Genomic DNA, 21,989 nt, shown 5'->3' on the forward strand with positions numbered 1-21,989 from the left:
AGAGAAAAGGGAATTGAATACCAAAATACCTATTACCAAATTAACCATAGAAGGATAGCTAATGCATTTTAAATTGTCCAATGGAATTTATGTACTTTGCATGAAAGGAGAGAAGCTTTCCCTGGAGACTGAGGCAGCCAGAATTTCAAAGACAGACTTCATGAGAGAAATCCACTCTTTTTTACTAAAATGAATTTGCGGTGCTGCTGAGAGGGGCCTGTTTTCAAAATAACTTGCAGGTCTCACACTTGTTGCATCAGCATGATGAAGAATCAGCATACACTAAGAAGAAAATTATCATGACAATGTTTGCTGTCAGTTTAAGTAGGTAGCTCCCTGTCTTGGTTTAATTTAATTTTCTCAAAAAATACTTTAGTTTAATTTGAATTTCCTGGCCAATTCACCAAATAATGTCATAGTTTTGATTTGCTAATTTAAATATACTCATTTTCTGTTGTGAGATAGAACCAGGAGCAGAAGCAAGGCAGGCCTAAAACTTAAAAGGGTATAAAAAGAAATTTATTAACTACACAAAGAAGGGAAAAAAACAAATTCAGAATAAGATTTTCAGACCACTCTTTCCTTCCCAACCTTGCCCAACCGTCATAACAAAAATACATATGAAAAACTACTTCAGTTAGTTCCCAATTTAAATAGTTCTTTTCTTCAGTTCACCTCAGAGTGAGAAATTTCCTCTTGTTAGGCTATAGGGATTTCTCCACAAGGAGGAAGAAAACAGTCCTCTTGTGGTTTCATTTTCACAATTTGCATCTGCCCGGATGTAAAGTTGTGAAGTTCCTTCCATCTTCACAGCTTTTCTAAAGCTGTGTCTATGGGCCATGTTAAACCCATGGGGTATTACTTTTAAGAATGAATCGTTTCAAAGCAAAAATTCTTCATCTCTTTTCTCTCTGTTTATGCTTCTTCAGAAAACTGAGATTCCCTTCTTTCCTCGGGGCAAAAGATTTTTAATACAGGTGCTTTTTGGTCAAATGATCTATCAAACGGAACACTCTAATCCCCCTCCCAATGTCTTTTTCTTCATGGTCTATAGGAATATTCAATGTAACATCAGTTCATCCCTACAACGTACAAAAGGATTTTTCAGCCATTTTTACAGCATCTCTTAATTCTCCTTCCATTTAAAATAACTTAGCTCTTACTTCACTGACTCCAGAATATCTCCTTTTTTCCCGTCTCACTCTGGGAAGGATTGAAAAGTCTGCAAGTCTTATCTGAGCATTGAGTGAGTTAAGATTTTGCACAGGGAAAAGAAAAAAATCAAGGCTACAATGCTGGAGCTTGGCCAGGACCTCGGAAACCCGGTCACATTGGAAAAGGAGAGGGGGCTGGGAAAGCATCTGGGATCTTAAATCAGCCTGAGTCTTCCTGGCCACTGTCCATGGCCACCCCTCCTCCCTGCCGGGCCATGCCAGCTCCCCACACAGGGGGCCCGGCCCTGCCCCCCTGCCAGGCCTGCAGTGGAGCCAGGCTGGGCCCAGTTATCTGCACTGCAACCGGAAAAGACAGAGAGGCTCAGTTCCAGATTACCGCCTTCAAATGTGTGTTCACGGAGCGAACTAACTTTCTCCAATTGGTTTTTCACGCTGTCAATAACCAAACCAGCCTCCAATTGGTCCCATCAGACTCAGAGGAGGCTTTTCTCATAGAGAAAAAACTATGAATCTATCCTTCCTCAGGTGAAACTAGCACACTCCCTCAGTAAGGAAGAAAAGCCTGAGTCATTCGAAGAGACAGAGTTGCAGTGGCTGCTAGTTTATTACTATTGTCAGGAGTCTGAGCTGATTTGGAGGGATACTTTCCCTGCTGATTACATATGCAGTGATGGTCTGAAAACTAATTATATCACCCCTCCATACAGCCAGGAGGACAGGCTTGTTATAGGCGGGGCAGATGACAACAGATTTGGTAAAGGTTGCATGGCTGTATTGAACATGTTTGGGAAAGGGATATATGATTGTCTACAGTATGTGAGTATACTACCAATTTTTTCAGCTTTTTTGTTGAGTAGAAATTTTGAGTTCCAGGATTTTCCATGATTGTTTGTAAATCAGTCTTGGACTTGGTCTGTCATGTATTTGTATGTCAATACATTTGTATTAAAGTTACTGAGAAGAGATATCTTCTGTGCTTCCAGATTCAGATCTGCCCAAAAGAATCTGTGAATGACAGTTGATACTCATACTTCTGCAGGAAGGTGAAAAACATTTTGCGGATATCAAATTGCTCTTCACAAAGGCCAGTCTCTGGATGTGTCAGACAGGTAGTGCCAGGCTTCTATATTGAATAAAAAGGCAGCCTAGGAAGGCTCATAAACACGGTAACCTTTGGTTAATCTGCTCCTTTTATAAGCACAAGCCATTCTTTTAATTGTCAAGCACTCTGGCTGTATCACCAGCAGGAGTGATGCAATGTGTATACAGAGGTGTGCATAGAGGGCACAGGACAGCAGCTCTCCTCAAGCCTTCTAGTTTTTTCTCTTCTCTGACAGGTTTTCTGTCACCTGGATGATCGATTTTTTAGAGGTTTGCAGCAGTCTGAATTCCAGCATTAGAGCAGAGAAGGTGAACAGAGAAAAGTTGAGTTAGAAGGGAGCTACAACCATATCACTTGCCTAATCACTTCTACCAGTTCTGACCTCAAATTGGGATGTGGAGATATTATGGGGAATAGGATCGCCTATCCAGAGCAAAGACAATTAATGTCTCTTTGGGTAGCAGATGAGCAAATATCCACCTTGTTCTCAAATTTACGATATTTAAATTCCAAAATGGAGAGTATTTGTGCATCCATCTAAAAGCACACATGCTCTAGGAATTCATAATAGAAAGAAGATGGTGGTAGTTTTTTTGTTCGGTTGGTTGGGTTTTTGTTGTTGTTTTGTTTTGTTGTTTGTCTTGCAATTATTTCTAGACTAAAATATTTCAATCAAAAATCTACTAATGCCTCTGCTATCTACTTTGGCAAATAACGTACTGATCCACAACCTTTTCTTTTCCCCTCCTGTCCTTAAATAGGGCTGAAGGTTTCTCTTGGGCCTGAGATCCAAGACTTGGCATTGGTTTAACTCATTAGAGCTCTCTCTTTTTAGGAGTTTTTACTGACTGAAAGACAACCTTGGCTATGCTTCTCTTTTTTCTTTTTAAAATTTTGAGTAGCAGCTAATCTGCTGCTAATGTGGCAGAACTCTAAGTTTCATTGACCTTTAGTAAAGCTAGTATTCCTTTTGTTTGTCTTCTGTAGTTAGTTGGTATTTTGTGATGAACAAAATGTGTCTGTTCACACACACAGCATGTGTAACAAAGGAAATGGATGTTCTGTATGAACATTTTTCGTAGAGGAGCACTACTGTCTGGCCTCAACTTGTTTCTCACTGTATTTTTACCTGAGGGAGGGAGAACAAGGAAGAGCAGTGTCATAGAAGCAAGCCACAGCTCAGATCTTCACACTCAGCAGATTCAAAACAAGAGTTTATCCTTACTGCATTCTTCCTCAGGCTGAAACTTCAGACCTTCCAAGGCTCATTTTCCTTGGTTTGAGCCCACTGAGATGCTTCACAGGACACATTCTCTTGTAGGGTAATTAGATTCTCTCTGATCAGCATTGGGTCTAGCCTCTATAAACATAATTCCTAAAAGCAGGAAGGTCTAGTAAGGACCATGGCAGGAGATTTTTCACAGTGTATTTAAATACTGACAGGCTTCTGATTTTTCCTTCAGTGCCATGATATTTCAAAGTTTATGTGCTTAAACCTTTTAGTTTAGGTCTTGTGGAGTTTTTAGTAAGAAAATAGGTGGAGAAAATATTTGTATGCGAACCTCTCACTAGCTTGACAGGTAAAGCTGGTGAATTGCAATATATTAAATATGTGGGTACAAATTGCAAGAGGGGAAATTTAAGTAAAGTATTAGGAAAAAGTTCTTTACTGTGAGGATGATGAGGCACTGGAACAGGTTGCCCAAGGAGGTTGTCCCAACCCTGGCAGTTCAAGGCCAAGTTGTATCAGGCCTGGAGCAACCTCGTCTAGTGGGAAGTGTCCCTGCCCATGGCAATGGGGTTGGAACTAGATGGTCTTTAAGGTGCCTTCCAACCCCTTAATATTCTGATTCTAAAACAATCCTAAAGAGAATGCTTTGTAGTTAGTTAAGGTGCTCTCTGTCTATGTCAGTGCATGGCATCAATGTAAGATGAATGTTGGCAGGAATGATAAGAAGACAGGTGGTTTATGTCATCAATAAATCAGATGATACATGAAAAGCTATCTGAAATGTAGCCTTTGCCACAGAAATCTCTGCAAATTCCTGCTTTTGATATTTGTGGTGTGGGTCTCCAGGTACCTATGACAGTGACATGAGTTCCAGCACCTCCTAGGGATCTACAGGCATTGAAGATTGCTTTTTCCATGGAAAGACCCTTGGTGTGGGACTGGCAGTGAGGCTCACAAACAGGCACATCAGCCAGTGCTAGAGGACACCGGTCCTTCACCTGGCACTGCAAAACTCAGCAGTGCTGCCCTTTATTGAGCATGCAATGTGTTTCTCTAACATAGAAATTTCAATCCTTTGCCTCTTTCCCCCATGGCCTGTTGCTTCTCCCAGCTGGGAAGGTCACTATTTCTTGAGCCTTTTCTTCTAGGGTTGACTCTTCCCTTTTGATACCAATTCAGGACACTTCATGAATTGGAAACAAGTTGCTCCTTAATGGCTTCTGTTTCCTGCCTTTGCTTATGAACAGCTCTTGCCAGAGTACTGCTGCTGCAGTTTCCTCCAGCTTTGCCTGGATGCAGCTCTGCTGTTTCTAACTGGTGTCCTCAGCACAGGCCCTTCATTGCACTTACCAGCACTGTTGGAATGTGAGGTTTGTTTGCACTAACTCAGGAGCTCACTGGAGGGATAGATACAGGCATAGGTATAGTGTTTGCTTGTGTGCCTGCATCTTTTCTTCCTGATTGTTTCTAAGAGATCATTATGCTTGTTTTGTACCAGGAGTGGGCAGAGGCAGTAGCATTTTCTGCTGCTGTTTTCAATGTGAATAATGGTGTTTTGCCTAGAAGAACAGTTTGTTCAGACAGACACAAGCATTTCCTCATTTCATACAGGAGTCCATCCGTCTTCCATAGCTTACACTAACATCTCCAATGACACACTGAGTGGCTTTCCCTTTTACCTCATAGACCACTCAAGAAATAAGACTTATGAGGGAAAGGCCAACAGTCCTTCTACATTCCAAGGGTGTGAACAAACTTGCTGGGGTGATACGTTCTCAAAGTCTCACTCTCTACCCTCTATACATTACCCTTTCCTTCAGTGATATTTAGCTGAGGTGTTTTAAACTGATCTACACAACTGAGTTGGTTATTTGATTTCCCTGAGTGTTGCAGGGGAAACCTGTTCAGTTCACATGGCTTAAAGCAAATTGGGATCCAAGTGCTTTACTGATCTGCCAACAACATGAAATTAAGCAGCAATCAGTGAAGTGTTGCTTTTGAGATCAGCACTAGTAATACAACAGGTAAACTCCCAAACTAGACATATGTTAATGAGCACCAGAAGATTTCTAAACCCCCTCTGTAACAAAAGCAGAAGAGATTTCTGAAGTACTCCAAGCCTTTCCATAGGAAAGATGTGGATTGTGTAAAGCCCTGGTGAGAACTCATTTATACCCATGGTATGAATTCTTTTCTTTACGTAGTCTAGATGTTCAGATGAATTTATAGGGATGCCTTGCAGCTCTGCACAATGCATGGCCTCCAAGTGCAGGGACAGCCTCCTGGGCATAGGGACTTGGTCTCTAGACATTAAAGGTCCAGTAAAGTCAAAACCTTGAATTAATTTACTATATTGAGATAGTATAATCACTAAATGTCGAAAAATAGTTTGTGTTCTTGTCTAGATCAGAAAGATTTTAGTGATTTCCCTGATGAGAGCTGTCAAAGTGCCTTAATATTCCTATCTCAGAAATCTGAGAAAAACCTAATGAATCTTTATAGCTTGGAGATCTATTCTGTAGGCTAATAGCAACTACCTTGACACCATTGCAAGAAAAAAGTGGTAGACTTACACTCAGTACAGCAACTAATCACTTTTACCCTAATTCTCTTTTATTTTTTCACAGTACACAAAGTGAAGTACACAAAATCCAGATAGTAACAGATGATGTGCATTTTTTTTCTTAAAAAGGTAATTTTCAAGTCAATTATGAAAGAATTAAGATAGCGGTTGTAAAATAAACCAAGTAAATTGTGTTGTTTATGACTAATGCTCAGTTATTTTTCATTATGTTTGCTTTTTAATTCAACAATGTACAGTGGGTTTTGTGCTTATCATTGCAAAGTTAGCCCACTTTGCTGGATAATAAATACTCTTATCTCTTTGCTAAACAAAAGACTACATAAAATGAGTAATAGTAGTATTAGTATGTGAAAAACCTAGTGCTCCAAAAAGCCATTATGAGTACACTTGAGCAATAATTATAGGCAACAATGCCTCCACTCCTTGAAATTTATCATAGAAATTGTGATTGCATTAAACTTGATTAAAATCTTAGACAGTTTGGGATGCCATCTACTTAGAGACATTACCAAAACACATCTACCCCCGTTAGAAATAAACCCACGAAAATAGCCCCAAAAGCTGAAAATGTTCTCATTTTCCTCTGTTTTCATATTTTGGTTTCTGGAAACAAGGTATTCCACATACTATTACTACTACTACTACTACTACTACTACTACTACTACTTAGTACTACTAGTAGTAGTAATGCACCTGTTTGTATGAGCTTCATAGACTTCAGTTATACAATATAGCAAGACAACAAAACAAAATGTTTTGTCAAGAGCTACATGTAGTGTTTGGGCCCAGATGCCACATCCAGGGTAAGTGTTATGCCACTACACACCCCTCGGCACTATGCAGGTCAGTTTTTAACTCCAGTTAGCTTTCTTTTTTCTGCTGAAGACACAAAATAGCATAAATGTTGACCTTTTAACACAAGCTTGGCTATATGCTTGGGAAGGATTACTTATCTTTAAAATCATGGCAATTTTGTTGCATCAGAGTATGAGACAGATAGTCAAAAAGTACACTCCCCCCACCTCTGCACCAGTTAAGGCTATCAGTCAAGATCATGCTATATCCGTAAGGAAAATAATGGCAAATAATAGAAGTGATTCCCAAGGCAACTAATCCCTGGGGGGCAACATATGAAAACATTTGGAAATAATTCTAATGACATCAAAGTCAGTAAAGCATGCAGGTGCTTTGCACACCCTCACAGTACACACTGTGTATGGTGAAATCACAAGCTGTAGAGTTGTAGGCTGAATGCAGACCAGCTGCTGGACTGCAGTCATCTCATTTTTTCTCTGTTCTTACCAATAAATACAATATTGACTGTTACTTTTGTTTCCATGCTGTGTAAGATAACTTGATAAATCTGGGGCTAATAATTACTAAGATGCTCTAGACAACACATGATGGGCTTGCTGCTCAGGGTTTTGGCTTTATTTTTTTTGTTTGCCATATTCAAGAAATGTGTCAATGGATTGTTGAAACTGGAATATTTACCATACTTTAGAACACGTAGGTGAATAAAATGTTAAGTGTGACTTAGTTTTCCATGTGAATAATTTTGGTTTTGCCAAATATTTAACATCAATGTCGCTGGTCGATGTCTGATAGTAACTGATATATCACTGCAGCCAAGCTCCAACACAAAGGTTGTGTACTCAAGCAGGGCAGATGGTGTAAACATGCTTGAGATGCTAAATTCTACTCCTCTTTGACACAATTGTGAACAACTTTCCATTTAATTTGAAACATCTGAATACTGTTGCTTAATATTGGAAATGCAACTGAGATTTATTTCAGTAGTGGAAGACTATCATTGCCAACAAACTACATCCTATTACAGAAGTCTCCAGAAAAGCTGTTACTGTCCAAATGAAGAAAGTACATACAGAGAGATTTTTAAGTGTGAATCTACATTCTTGCACCTTATTTTACTGAAATATAGTTAGTTATTGATCTGGTTTTTGAAATATTCAGAAACTAGCACTCCAGAGAACTATTAGTTAATATTTGTTAAACTGATCTCTAGACAGCCAAAAATTTTCATTTGCTCATTACCTCAATCACTATCACTAAAGCCTCCATTATTTCAGAACTGTGATCTGTTCTCAGTTTACTTCTGATTAAATAAACAGCATAATTATCCCAATTTCTAATAAAGTGATTAATATATCAGTTTTTAATATTTTTTTTTCAAAGCAATACTGACTTCCTTATAAAGATCACATAAAGTCAAGTGTTTCCTATTTTATAATGACCTTCCAATATTTATGGATTTATGGAGCTCTATGAAGCTATTATTACTGTAACTGTCTTACATTAGCCTCATTCCTTCTTGTTAAGACTTTGAGAATTTACTTAAAGGTAGGAATTACTGACCTCTACAGATCTTCCCCTATTAAGTTTGGGCAGTTATTTTTACAAAGCATTACTTAGAGACACTCAGGTCCTGGCTGCTTCATGTTGCTGAGGCTGATCAGAAGGCTTGTGTATCTTCTTCAAGGACATATGGTGGCTGTTGTTTTTATTTGCTATCCCTGACATTTCTACCCTCCAGAATTCCAGGAATCAACAATCAGTCTCATTAAATTCTTGATAAATAAAAGCTGTAAATGCAGCAATGGGAGGAGATGATGGGTAGGTGCTGAGCTCTGGCTCCAGCACAAAGCACAGTCCTTGTGTGCAGGGAGTGATCTGCATGTGTGGGGGGGTGCGTGGTGAAAAATTGGGACTCCCACCCTCTCTGTTGCTCCCATGTGCTGGTTATTAGGATATTTTCATCAAAGAAGTCATTAATGGACCAGTGTTGCTTTATTGGAAGTCCGTGGTGCCCAGAATGGATGATGTCTGTGCTTCCAAAGATAGTGGATTGGTTGAGGGGGAGGAGGAAGGAAGGAATCTTTCAGTGGTATCTTAACAGGCATGGTTTCTATTTCAGTATAGCTGGAGGGTTTTGAAATGTCTCACTTTTAAGCTGGAAGTATATTGTATAGCATAGAAGAACTCTTCAGAGCTTGTTTAGGTATAGTACCTCATATTTGTGCAACCAAATTGCATGTAGATTGACTTTTAGAGGTGCTGAGGAAATCTAAGTTTCTATGCCTGCTTTTGGTATTCAGCACCGAAGGCACTTTATTGAAGTGCGTATCAATTATGGTTCCAAGTTTGAAAATGTGATCCTTTATAAAAAGGGAAACTTATCCTTTATAAAAAAAGGATAAATATCCTTTCCTTTGCAAAGGGAACTGATCAAGAAACTGACCCTTTATGAAAACCAGAAACTTAGCAAGATTATTCTTCCATGACTTTATGAGCATAGTCGTTGGTTGCAGTGCTCCATACAGCTGTTGTGCATTTTCAGCTGAGTATTGCTAGTGGAAAGTGCAAAATTCTATGAAGCAAGTTTTTACAGGAGCTCATGATGGATTGAAAAGACTTGATTTCTCTTAAGGGTGTGTGCCAGAGAAAAACTGATCAATGAAGGAGTTGAATGCATAGTGCTAGTTGCAGGTGCACTCTGAATTTCTGCAGTATAAGTATAAGATACTGGAAGTCTTTACAGAAATATTGCCTAACAGAAAGCAATCAACTGCTCCGATTGAAGCCATCAACATACCAGAATAAACCAACAGCTGGAACACCACAGCAACTAAAAAAGCATGTTAACATTGCTGTTTAATTTATAAGATCCTGACAAGAGAGAATCTAAGAATTTTCAATGATAATTTTGTGCAATTCTCTTCAAAGTGCATCCATATTGTAGGGAGGCACTATTTTTGTGAGAAACTGCAAGAGGCACTGAAATTCTAAGATCCTGTTTTTCACATCTAAAGATGAAGTCAAATACTCAGGGAGATTTCCCAAAGCACATAGGTTCCAAGCCCCTCATGCATTAAAGAGAAGTTAGGCATGGACATGGTGTTAAAAATACTACCTGAACTGTGATTTGCAAGTTGAAATAGATGAATTCATTTTCAAAGGCCTGCAGGAACTGCTTCCCTCCCTCTCATTTGTTTCTTTACTAGCTGTACAGAATTTACTCTGGAAAAAAAAAATAGAGAAACCTTCAGTACTGAAAGCATTTGAAAAAAATACGGTAAGTCAGAGGAAAAATGTATTGCAACCATTGGCAAGTGATGTACTGGTAGATGGAGGCAGCACAGAGAATGGGACATACTGAAGTTACACAGAACTGTCCCTTTGCCTAAACCATAACATGCTCCCAGCTGGACAGAGATGGGCAGGAACCTGGTATTTAACATCACAGGCCTCACGCAGCACCAGGATCTGTCCACTACCTCTGTTTTTAAATATTGATCAAAAGCAAATATTTATGAACTTAAGTACCACAACCTGTGCAGAGATTACTAGATGCGGGAATATATTTCAGCTAGGACTGAGCTACTTTGTAAATTGAGTTTGTTCTCCGTTCTATAGAAGTCAATGAACTGGGCAAGTTTTCTAACCTCTGTTCTAGCCAGCGGTTGCTGAGTGTTTTAGGGAAACAAATGCCAGTGAGTATAGGTGCAGTATAGGAGAGACAAGGCACCTTACCTTCATGCTGCTAAAATAAGTCCCACCGAACCTGCCCAGCAATGAACATGCTCGAGCCCTGCTATTCTCCTACCCTTTCTAGCTCTGTGAAATGGCATCAGAGCCAGGAATAGGAAGGGCAATTCCTCACCAGAACAGGACAGATTTTGTTGGCTGTGAAACCACCCCCAGTTTTCATTTTCGTGGGCAATTTTAAGCCTTCTTCACTTGGTTATGAACTCTGTCTCTCATGCTGGGTCTAGCACAATCAGGCAAGAAAACAGTGACATCTGGACATGCCCAGGGAAATAAATATGCCCAGGGAAGAAATTTGTTTCAAACAGAAGAAGATGAAAAATTATAATATTATCTAAGAAAAATACTGTTTCTGCATTAATATTATATTAAGTATTATCAAGACTACATAGTAATATTTTTGCATTAATAATTATTAATGTCAAGTTTCTGCATTTTTAAAGACATGTCTAAAAGTTATTCAATTATTGCTGCACAGTAATCACAGAATCTGCTGCAATTGCTTTATAATACTGTAGCTTTCATAGGTACTGAGCAGTGAGGATTTTAGCTGTGAAAAGCTGAGGAATCCCAAAGCCATTACAGCCAAACTGTGCAGGCTGTAAATAAGGTTTTAAGCCCTTTTAAATAAGGTCTGATGTCTTTGTAACTTTCTCAGTCTTTGCATTTCTATCATTAAAAAAGCAATGTAAGTCACCACAAACATTTTCTTTTTCCCTTCTCTCCATTTTCTTTTCTCTTTTTTTATTAACCTTTCTATTTCATGACATCAATTTATTTTATTTATTTAATTTTTTTACCATTTAAATCCTAAATGATTTAGGATGACATTTTCTATTAAAAAGCAAAGCAAAGCAATACAACAAAACTAGTTCTGGACATTTCTCCTTGATTTTCTGGATATTTTTAATTTTTGAACTTTTCTTCTCTGGTATTTTGCTTCTTTTATGAAATTTGAAATTAACCTTTTGCGTTTTGCTCATTCATACTTATGTTTTCCAGTTATCAGTGTCCTTCTTTTTACTGTCTCTTTAGTCTTCCAAACTTGTTTAACTCTGTCTTCTATCTGGTTTACCTTTGAGACTCATGAATGATAACACTCAGAACACAACAGAAAATGTTCAGGTTGACTTCAAAGACTGAAAGACAATCCTTGGAACATGAAAAAGAGAAGGTATCATTGGTGTGAAGGATAGGCTCAGGGGACAGTTTCAATTGATCAAAAAGCCCTTGATCTTGGAAAACCTCAAACAGAAGACTAGCAATATACAAATTTAATGCATGTGCTCATTAATGGCTTTGGTGAATCAGGTTAATACCCATAGCTCCATTTTACAATTAAATATAGACAAGATAAATCATTTTCCTGGTCCTAAACTTGATATTCATCTAGGCTTTATGTGTTCATATGAGATTTCTCAAGGGCAAATTTCATCAAAACAGAGAACAAAGTTTACAAAGATGAATTTCTAATTGTGCTGAGATGTATCTCAATTTAGTAACCTAAAAGAAAAATGGCAGCCTGATTATCAGAATTATTGAATACCCACAGTTTTTGCATAGCTTATATGCAGCAACTAAACTCAGTGGCTCTGGCAAAAAGACCAATTTTATTAGAGTATCTAAAGTCAGGCCACTGGTTTTGAAATATTTATCTGCAAGAGGTTGGTACAAGTTGCATAGAAAACCTGGGAGAGCCATCATTCAGATCTCTCAACTGTGTTCATTAATCACGGGTCATCCTTGGGGTTTTAAAATATACATAGTGCAATGGTACTATGGGTAGTTTTACAAAATACAAACAGGCAAATAATTTTTCAAGTTTTCATAGGGTGTTTCTGTTGTAAGCTCTGTTTCAGCTTGCATTCCTGCTGACATACCATTACAAAAGCTAAGGTAACATACCTGGCAGAGGCCTATAAGAATGTTGCTGGGTCTGTTTTCAGGTTAGCTCCATATCATCTGAAAGCTGGATTAAGTCTATGCATACACAATTACCTCTTCTGGCAGTGCCTACAGCTGGCATCAATAACTCCTTCAAATTCCTTCCCAGATCTCAAAAACACAGTGAAAAGACCATATCTATTTATGAAAGGCAGAATTGAGGTGTGGAGAAACGGAGTGCTTGGCTTGTGCTGCAACCAAAAGCAGATGCTGAACCTGCTTGCCCTCCTGCTGCTGGGCAGGTCTTTGGCCGTGATGCCTGACCTCAGCAGATTGGCTGCCTGGATAAGGGTGAGTGGCAGCAGCAGGAAAGAGATTAGTACGGAAGCAGGAAAGCTCAGTCGGGACTCACCTGCCTTTGATGTTGCAGCCTCAGGAGGTGTTGCCTTTCTAGGGTTCAGCAGGGACCTGTGTGAAGCTTACCTAAGGAAAAGGAGGATGAGAGGCAGCTGAGGTTGTGTCCTTGTTGTTCAATGTTGACATGTTCACTAGGCCATAGCAGTTGTGGAGTGGAAAGGAGAAGCAGCCCCAACATGAGCTTATTAAACTGTTCAGGGGGTTTGAGATTGCAGGAGGTGAGAGTGAAAAAAAGACTAACATGTCAAAATAGCATCTTCTTAATTTTAACTGGCTTTCTAATCAGATTCGCTGTAGAACAGAAAGAACACATTCACTGCTTGGGATTACCTTAAATCAATTCAAATAATGCTTAGGAAATACTACAAAAGATGCCTAAAGAAACTGAATTATTCACCTGCAAGATTCCTGTCTGATTTTATCTTTTACAGTGATTTCTGTGTTGTGATTTAGAAATGGAAAATTATGGATTTGCTATGATTTATTATTGGAAAATTATTAGCATAAGCTATATATGATCCACCAGCTATGAGGATAAAAATGATACCTGTTCTGGGGTGATTTTTTTAATTAGCAGGAGTATTTTGTAATAACCCAAGCATCCTAAGCAGGGCAGATGCCGAGGATGCTATCACGCCCAGGAAACATGGGACAGGCTATGATTGTGGTCAGATTGCCACTCTAAGCCTTGGCTTAGGCCATAACTTAGATGTTGTGGCATTGGTTTAGTTCCCCCTCTTTGGAATGTTGCAAATAGAAATAAAATTAATCTTATAAATACAAATAAAAGCTAAAATAGAAATAAAATTAATCTTATAAATACAAATAAAAGCTAACATAGAGATACTAAGATCCTAAAGATATTTATATATATAGATACACACATTTAATACAGTCTTTCATTAACATTTTTGTCCCCACAAATACATGCTACATCTTACCAGGAAGGCCACAGCTGGCTTCATCAAGAAGATTGGTCTGTTCTTGGCTGTTTCCACATAGATGTCAACATTTCCGTAAGCTCATGTTTCAAGAGATCTACAGACTTTTTTCTTCTCCCTTGCCCTTTCCTCCTCTGCCCAGCTGCTGCTATCACTTCACAGCGGACATGGTGCTATGTCCCCACTTGGGAAGTAAAGTGACCATTTTAAAGAGGTGAAACAACCCACAGACTAGACTGTCTCCAAACATCTGTGCCCCGCAGTGGTACCTGAGACACTGACAGTGTCTTGTTCCAGCTTTTTCAGCTGCTTGGTGTCAGCTTTTTCAGCTGCTTGGTGTTTCTAGGTCAAGTCTGGCTAAGCAGAAGAAATTGCACTGTCACCCATGGTGAATGGTGATCTATTACAAGCAATAACCTAGTATGCACATCTATTTTAATAGATCTGGAAAGCTCCTCAAGTGAGAAAGCTCAGGGAGAGGGAGGATATTCCAGATATTTTTGAAAAATAGTTCTCATTCTTGAGGTTTTGCTAAATCTAACACTGGCCTTTTCAGTTCCCCAATTCTAATGATGCATATTGTAACCAGCTATGAATCTGATCCTAAAGAAGAAAAAAAAAGGTAAACACACTCATAAAACAGAGAACAAATTAATGCCTAAATAGTTTAAATAAATGCTATGTTTAAATAAGGAATTTCAGGTATCATTCTCATGGAAAAGTTTTTGAAGGCTTCAATGAAACTGTGATATTACCTCACTAAGTAATAATTCAGTTCAGTTCTTCTCAGTATGGAAAAATCTTTTGAACATAAGCATGTCTCTTCCCACTTCTAAGGAAAATTAATAAAACTTTAAAGAAGAAGAAAATATCCTCACCCTACACAGCTCTCAAGCTCTCAAATTTAAAAAAAAAAAGAATTTTTTATCTTTATTGCACAAAGACTTTGAAACACATTTGCCTAGCAAATAGCATATTTAATTCATCCAGTCTGTTGCACAAGTCAGGTAAGTTCAGTCCTTTATGTGATGAGTGCACCAGAAGCCATTAACAGAAATGAATATGCCCTAGTTAGAGTACAATGAAAGCTCTTGCTGGTCACACTTTGTATCGCAGAACCTTCAGTTCCTTAAGTTTATTTCAAGATGCTCTAGTGATGCCTTGAGGAGCTGGAACAGAGGTTGCACACAGAGTTAAGGGGAACAAATGGGTATTTATTGTGAGGCCCACGAAAGGCATACAAAAGCCACACCCCAGCAATACAAGTGCCACAGTCGTGGCCCCTGGCCCGGATGGCTCCAAGACGGAAGGAAAGGAGGGCTTGGCCACGAGTTCTCACACCTTTATGGGTTTCAGTCCATTTGCATGCAGGAGTCAACTGTCCAATTAATAGTCTCAAATAGGGAAGTTTCATCCTCCTGCTTGCTTGTGTGTCCGCCCTCCTCATTTCCCGTTGTTTATGCTTAGGGCTTGAAGTTTAAAGATGCTGTCATTGAGTCCCTAGGTAGAATCGGACTGTTTTGTCTTCATCACCCAAGCACAACGGAAAAGCACATCCAAGCAGAACAGAACAGAAAACTTAAACTTAGAGGTATCACTAGAAATTTCTGTATTCGTATTTGAGATGCATTTGGGAACAGACACAATTTAATTTTTTTTCACTTAATTTGTTCAAGAATCACTGCTCCTTAAGTTTATATATCATGAGTACCCGTACAGTTATTAATTTTAAAAACTGCAAAAAACTTTATATATTGTTTTTACTGTTAGCAAATACTTTGTAACATAAAATTTTGAGACCCTTAAAAAAAAAAAAGCCAAACCGTCATCCTCAGTATCATTATTTTCATTCAATCTGAAGATTATTAGCTGTTGACTGCCACAGCTTAAACCAGGTGGACATCCTTCGTGATGCACAACTGGATATTGGAAATCTTCTTTGTGTCACTTCCAGATACTGACACGGGAAGGGAAGCAATTAAAAATGTTCAGGTGAAAGTAATAGATTAAAATCTTCCTGTTGATGTGGAGATGGGAGTGAATCAAAGTCTCTACCTTTAAAATGCTATCAGAAAGTGTAACTGGTTAAAAACTGTTGCAGTCCGATTTGCTCTGACCCTGAGCCTGGTCCAGAGGGACGGGAACGATGGAACAATGCCCGAAGAATAAAGAACTTTAATGGACAATAACAAATGTAGATACCACATAATCTGAGTGGCAAGATCCAAAGACGAGGGGGTGTAGCAAACATAACAGTATACAGGGGTATCTGAGGGCAGAGGTCCAATCACGAACGCAAACTAGGACCATGACCTTATATTTGACTGGTCCCGAATTAACTGAGAACAAAAGCCATTTACAGAATGGTTATTATAGATTAACTGCATTAACTACCAACTCCCATGGATACTCTGTTCTCACCGTAACCTCACTAGATATCTCCCTCTCAATATCCTGCTTCCCATGGTCTCAGGTTGATACCTCCTGCATAAGCTATTGAGGCTTAAACCACTATTTGTCCCAGCCAATTCCCACAAAAAATCACGAGCCAGTGCTCCATTAAAGCAGGACAACTTGGGGAAGAATATTTTCAAGTCTCCATACTTCATATTTGGTTGTAATTTAATTTAATTTCATCTCTTTACAAACACGAGGAAACGGAAGTGATGACCTCAGGTATGTGTTCATGCATGCATTCTCAGCCAGCCCCGGGACTAAGAAGATACAGGCAGATCCTGTGGCTAAGACCAGCTCCATTGATATTGTTTCATTGTCTCCTCTTGACTTCTGACTGGAGACCTGTCCCCTACAACTGTTAGGCACCTATAAAAGGGTCTTATTTGCCCCATAAATTCATATTACTTCCTACCTGGGAAGATAAGATGTGGGCTTTTTTTCTCATTTATCCTGAAGGATGAATTCTCAACAGCAGGTATTGGTAAAGGTGAAAAAAGTGCAATTTTCATAGCGCACCCAACACAAGAATTGCTTCTTAGGATACTGTGTAAAAACAAATTACCAGCAACGTTTTAAAAAAAGAAATGTTAATGTTACTTATAGGACAATTGCTTTCAATTATAGATGCAGGGAGAGACTATGGTATTTTTGAGACAGATACATGGTTGTAAGTATATGTGTAGTTATCAGTTAATATTTTTTTCAAGGTATTTTTCAGTCTGCCATGAAAGAATAGAAGATGAGTAGAAAGATGATCAGCAGGGAGAGGCAAACATGGGTTTGACTTCATCTGTTTCTAGTAATAGTAAGCTGTCAGTCGATGCAAATTATATATTTGTATTTTGAACATGCACTTCCACAGAGACAAGTAGGATAGTTTTGGTTTAATTATCTCAGAGCATAATCTCCATTCTGATCTGCTTAGTGTCCCTAAATGCAACTTAGGAAAATACACATCATAATGATTTTTTGTTGAAGTTATTTATTTATTTATTTATTTATTTATTTATTTATTTATTTATTCATTCATTCATTCATTCATTCATTCATTCATTCATTCATTGCAGGGGATATCCTGGAAATATGTTATTAAATTTATTTTTCTGAGATAGAAGGAATAATGAACTCTTTCATCTCCTTGAGTAAATTCTTTAGTCTGGCAACAGGTAGCAAGAACTTCTTCTCACCCTGCAAGCATAGCACATATTTGCCTTCAGGATGAAGTAGAATCAGTGCCAGGTGTTTTCAGGTCATTATGTGCTGCAGAGGACAAGAAGAAAATCCAACCCATGGGCCATTCTGCAACCCTCTTCCACCTTTCTTGACTTCATTGACATAAGCTAGAACATATACCTATAAAACATGTACCCTGTTTGCAAAATCCATCAAGGTCTCTTTTTGGTTACTGTTGCTTGGAAGAAATAAACAGTGTTCCCAAACCTACAGGAAGCTTCTCTGTGAGGAACCAGGGGCTGGGTGAGAAATCAGAGGCATTTTGCTGATGTCTCTTGTTTTGTTGGCAGCTCATTGTCACTTCATCATGCCACTCTATGTTTAACTGTGGTTTATATTTATAGATGCATACAGAGAAACCATCCCTAAAACTACCTTAGCACAGGACCACGCTAAGTACACGGCTGGCTGTGTGACTGAGAAACAGATTGGATTAGCAGCAGTTTCATTTGGTTTAAATGAAGTGGCGGGACTGATGCTAAGTATTTGCTTAAGATATTACCAGCAGTTTTAAAAACAAAACTCAACTGTGCTAAGAAAGCCAAAAGTCTGGGAGTAATATCTTTAAAGTGGACAAGACTTGCCTGCATTGTATCTTCTGGCAGAGCAAAAGCTGTCTTTGAGGGTCTATAATGGGAATATTGCAGGCTCCAGTACACTTTCCTACAAAATATTTTTTTCATCACTGATGAATATGGTACCTTCCTTTTGTTTATGAGATCATCTGCTTATAAATACTTGGCTGCAATAGTCCATTCTGTATCCAATTTTTGTGTACATGTATTTTGGTATACACAACTGCACAAATCTTCATGCACATGTATACATACACGTAGGTATATTCTGTGCACATATGAGGACACACACAAGCTCTGATTATATACACGTTCTTAGAATCACAGATGGTTTGAGTTGGAAGGAACCTTAAAGGTCATCTAGTTCCAACACTCTTGCCATGAGCAGGGATAATTTTTACTAGATCAAGTTGCTCAAAGCCCCATCCAGTTTGCACTTCTGATGGGTTTTCGGCCCGAATATGTTGCTGAGGAACTGCATGATGTTACAGTGTAAGTGGCTGTACAATTTAACTACAGAAGCCAAGCTGATGAGAGAATGTAATGGGTCGCAGCTTTAGCACTGATGGAGATTAGGCATGCTATAGATTAGCTCAAAGTTGTCCAAGTGCCAGGAGTGCCTGCTGTGTAAACTACAACCCTTCTGTAAAAATACGGCCCTACCACTTGTTTGCTTTCAAGAGCGCTTTATCAACAGCCCTGGTCTAATACACTTATCAAGACTACCACTCATTAGAAAAATAGCCATCAGACCACGACTGAATTACCATGGTATTTGCCCAGAGGGTTCTCTCATGCATCATATACAAAGTTTAAATAAAAGTCTAAGAGAGGATGCACATTGCTCACAACCTTTTCTGAAATTTCTTCAAACTGTTTGAAAAGTAACAACAGCCTGATTGCTTCTACATTAGCCCATCTTTTTAACTCCAAAGGTACAATTTGCATGAGAGTTATCTTTACAGAACAGACTAGAAAAGAAGCACTCCCAAACAGCTGATATAATCAGGATAAAATATCCTTGCAGTTCCTGAAATGTGGAAGGCAAGTTACTGTGTGCTTTAGATCTTGTCTTCATAATCTTGTATTTCCCTTTCATTCGCATCTCATTCCCACAGAAAAGTACTGAGGAGATAAACTTTGTGCAAAAGTTGACCTCCTGTCATGATAGTGCATGTGGTTCCTGTACCTTCCCTAAAGCTGAACCATCCAGAACAGAAAAGCACTTGATTTCTCAGAAGGACTGATCCAGTAAAAGAAGGCACGTTTGGCAGGAAACATGGTGAAAAAAGCTGATTGTATGAATTTCTGGACATTTCTAAGATAGTCTACTATCAAAGAAACATTAAAAGACAATAAGTATATTTATAAATAATGTAACATAATGTAACACAACATAGCATAGCAGAATCCAGATTATGTATTATATTCATACTATATAATATGTAATATGTGGTGTGTGTGGTTTACTACATCCTATATATCATACACATCTATCTATATGTGAGTATGTATAAGTAACTTATAAAGATACTCATATTTAATGACAGAATCAGTCTTGATTAACCCAGTGGACCAATCACTCCTGCCCACATCCCTCTTTTCCTAGCAGTGCTTCTATATTTTCATAATGACTGCCCAGAGCTTTTGGGGCTATAAGTGTGAATTCAGCTATGCATTTTCTAGTATTTTCAGTAATATTAAAAAAATACTTCTAACTGAACTTTTATGCTAATCTTACATGTCTGTCTTAGCAGTATAACTGGAAAGAAAACCCAATCCCAGAGACACTTAAAATATTTAGGGATTATCAGGTGCATGTATGAAAACTAACTACTAGCACTTAACCTCCATCCTGTAAATTCTCTTAATTCTTCCAGGGCAGAGAAAAAGTCCTTTGAATGTAAGACAAGCATAGCACCTTTAAAGGCCAAGCTGCAGGAGATATAATTGAATTAGCAGGAGCTATAGTTTCTAAATTATTGTGTGGTAAATCACAAAAAACGCATGATAACTGCTCATGAATTCATTCTTTGACTGCATCCACATAGCACACAAAATATTTAGTTCATGAAATGGCAATATCTCATGACCTTTGTAGAAATACAGTCTAAACTTACGTAGTTGGAAATAATTTACAGGCTTTGGAAAATTGATATTGCAGAATAACTATGTTATAGATTTTAAAAAAACAGTAAAAGTATCTGTGCAGATGCAGGCTTTGAGTTTAATCTCGAATCCCTGTCACTTCTCTGTATGTTCCCCTGAGATCCAGGTCAGCTAACCTGGTCACCACCCAGGTCAGTGGTGATGCTACCTCTAATGCAACCTGTAAGTTCAGGATGACTGTAAAGCTTTGATACACTCTAAAATTATTAAATTATCATAGTTATGAAATTATTACAATACTTTTGTGGAGGTGTATATGTGCATGTGTGAGAATGTGTTTTTATTAACTCTCAGTCCTGTGTACTTAAGCAAGGACGCTGAACTCTGACTGCATTCTTATCATGCTTTTTGTTGTTAATAGCTATGGTCCAGACCAAAAAAAGCCCTCAGCTATGCCCAAACACCTTTGCTCTCTGTGTTAGCTTTGCACACACCCTGGCTGAATCTGCACTTGGGCAATTGGCTGCAATTTTCCCGAGGAGCCACAGGAGAAAGTTAATGCCCTGCTTAACTTTGCCATTAAAAGCAGTAGGTGTAATTTAGCATGCTTTAGAAGCAGAACAGTTGCTGAAATTTTTGTCTTGTCATTTTAAATGGTTGAACACAGGATAAATCCACACTTGTGGACAAATTCTGGCATTGCTATGATCAGTTCTTGCTACTCTGCTTATGTAAATCAGTCATCACAACCAGTTCAACCAGTCTCTTGAGAAATCCCTTTACATATGGAAGCGAGAGTCTGTTGGTGCATTTCCACATCACTTAGTTAAATAATGCTCTGGTCAGTCTCACAACTCACCTGCCATGCCTCTCACCTACCATGGCTCCTTCGCTCTGCCACCTTGCCCAGGGCAGGATCTTGAAAACAAGATTCATTTGAAGATGAACTCAGACTGCACCTTGTTTGTACTGTGCAAGCCAAGAACAAAAAGTGCAATGGCTCATTTCCATAGCCATCAGAGCAATTGCTTGCTTGCTGGTTAAGTTTCTCTGACTGCTGGAGAGACAAGATAATAAGTATATTTTGTGCTTGGTGACGTGCTTGGTGAGATGAATTTGAAACCCAAACTTCCCTGTGCTGGAGATGAGAGCAGGGTGGAGTAGGGAATGAGGCAGCATTGCAAATAGTTGATATCATTCCTTTCTGCAAGAAAAGGTGATGGTTGGAGAGATAAGCTGAACTTGATAGTTCATTAAAACTTCCTAATATAGTAGTGTTTTAGAAGGTATAGGGATGAATAGGAAGGAAAAAAAGAAGGAAAGCCAAGGAAATTGGCTTGGGCATGTGCTGGACCTGACTGTGGCTGATGCTTTGGACATGAAGAGTCATCAGCACATTCATCAATCATTTGTAGAAGTCCACTTAAGGCTCCAAATATTTCATGTCATGCTGTGGATATCACCCAGGCTGGGGACAACTGTGTCAGGAGTTCAGCCCAGAAGTTCAGGGCAAGTAACTTCATAAGTCCCTGCAAAACATCATGTAGATGTGCCATATGACTTCACTGCTGCTGGTAATCCGTTTATCTATGTTAATGGCTGCTCTAGGTATGTCTGCACATACTGCCCTGAAGGCAAGTAGGAGAATAAGAAGGATAAGGGTAGGAAGAGAGAGCTGGAAGTAGCAGAAAAACAACTGAGGATATTTCAAAATG

Source organism: Sturnus vulgaris, chromosome 1, assembly GCF_052056855.1.
Source record: "Sturnus vulgaris isolate bStuVul1 chromosome 1, bStuVul1.hap1, whole genome shotgun sequence".
Taxonomy (NCBI): Eukaryota; Metazoa; Chordata; class Aves; order Passeriformes; family Sturnidae; genus Sturnus; species Sturnus vulgaris.